General features: G+C 41.5%; 1 pseudogene; it reads right to left on the bottom strand.

Moving 5' to 3' along the window:
- Positions 1 to 538: 538 nt before the first annotated feature.
- On the bottom strand, positions 539 to 1,501 carry LOC103610986 (annotated as a pseudogene).
- Between the last annotated feature and the right edge of the window lie 367 nt (positions 1,502 to 1,868).

Genomic DNA, 1,868 nt, shown 5'->3' with positions numbered 1-1,868 from the left:
AAGAAACAGTTTAATCCATTTTAAAGAAATCTAACATCATGTTCTTCTTGTAAGGATTAAAAAAGTTATATGAAGAAACTAGCACAGAAGCATGTATGTGGCAACACAACACATTAAATCCTTCCTGTCTGTTTTCTCTGGCTACTCAAAATGTGAAAGCAAGTAAGATGGGTGTGTTAACTAAATATGTTGTTCCAAGGAACAAGATTTCTTAAAAAAATTTTTAAACGTCAAGACCTGCCAGAGTAAGATATTAGAACAGCATATTATCATCAGGTGCTGGGAGTATTACCATTGTGTCCCATACAGCTATCCTAGTGTGGAAAATAATTTGTTACTAATCTAATACAGTTACACAGAATGTGCCATTCCAGTGACAGTGCAGATTACAAGAGTTCTCCTCTACCTGCACTAATGATAATTGGATTGATTTCTAGAGTACAGAAATCTTCACCACCCAGGCCTCCTTGCCTATAGAGGAAACAACCAAGTTTAAGAGAATTTTTTTCAGAAATAGACACATCAGGCCTCACAGGTGCTAGGCAGGAATCACCACAGGTGCTAGGCAGGAATCACAAATGCTTGCTCCACACTGTTTTCCATTAAACTGAAGCCTTTGTTTATTTCCTTTAGCAAACTGCTTATCACTTTTATCTGCCACCATTGTGTCATCCAACAATTTGCTTCTCTCTGGATCCATCTTAGAAAATTCTTGAAATGCTTCATCCCTGACAGAGCAAGTTTTATGTCCATCCGGGTCGGCCAGAATGACCACTTGTACTGTTGCTTTCCCTGGGGTATGCAGACTCACTGGGGGAGTCAGAAGCTACTGGTTCTCCCTTTTCATCAAGTCTTGGCAACTCTTTTTTGGGGCAAGAAAAGGCAAGTGTTCTGAAAGCTGCTCATGATTAACTGTACCCTTGATGTCCTGTAGCTCCAGCTTGTACTAGTTATCAGCCTAGCCCACTAAAGCTCTTTGCTTCTCTTCATCTTTTTCATAAATTTTCATTCCCAGTAGGTTAGACCAGTAGTTCAAGGACTTCTGAAGATCAGACACTGCTAGAGTTACTTGTAATACAGGATCTGACTGAGGCAGAATGTGATTCTGCAAATAGAAACTATATCCTCCTGGAGCCTCAGTTTGAAAAGCACCTTTTCCAACTTCAGTGAGTGGCCACTCCAGCTTCTTCGCATTGCTGACAGCTTGGTTAGAAGCCAGCATGATACACATGAAGTCATTGCTAAGCTTGTAGTCTCTGATGCCATACAGGTAAGTTAGTTCTGCAGCAAAATGATCCTCAGGCTCAAATCCCACCACTGTTTTACTCCATTTCCCACCATAAGGTCCATTACAGGCAGCTTTGCAACCTTCTTCCAACTCCTCATGCCACAGAACCTTCATCTCCAGGGCGTTCCAATAGAAATGCACCATCTGGAAGCAGTTTCCCACTTTAAACATAATGTGCAGAGTTTGACAAGCAGCTATGATTCCTTCTCTCATTTTATTGAAAGAGTTAAAGGATTGGTGTTGGGCCGGCCCGGTGGTGCACTGCTACAGTGCGCCGGTTGGGAGCGCGGCAGCGCTCCCGCGGGGGGGTTGGATCCCACGTACAGACCGGTTCCCACTCACTGGCTGGGCGAGGTGTGGGTGCAGCGCAGAGGGTTGGGATCCGTTGCCGGACACGAAAAATTTTAAAAAAAAAAAAAAAAAAAAAAAAAAAAAAAAAAAAAAAAAAAAAAAAAAAAAAAGAAGGATTGGTGTTAATTATTTTTTAAATGATTTGGTAGAATTCACCAGTCAAGCCATCTGGTCCTGAGCTAGTCTTTGTTGTGTTTTTTCATTATTGACTCAATCTCTTATCTGTTGA

This window comes from Galeopterus variegatus, unplaced genomic scaffold, assembly GCF_000696425.1.
Source record: "Galeopterus variegatus unplaced genomic scaffold, G_variegatus-3.0.2 Scaffold12215, whole genome shotgun sequence".
Taxonomy (NCBI): domain Eukaryota; kingdom Metazoa; phylum Chordata; class Mammalia; order Dermoptera; family Cynocephalidae; genus Galeopterus; species Galeopterus variegatus.
The sequence above is the reverse complement of the archived record's forward strand: the minus strand, read 5'-3'. Positions and strand labels throughout refer to the sequence as shown.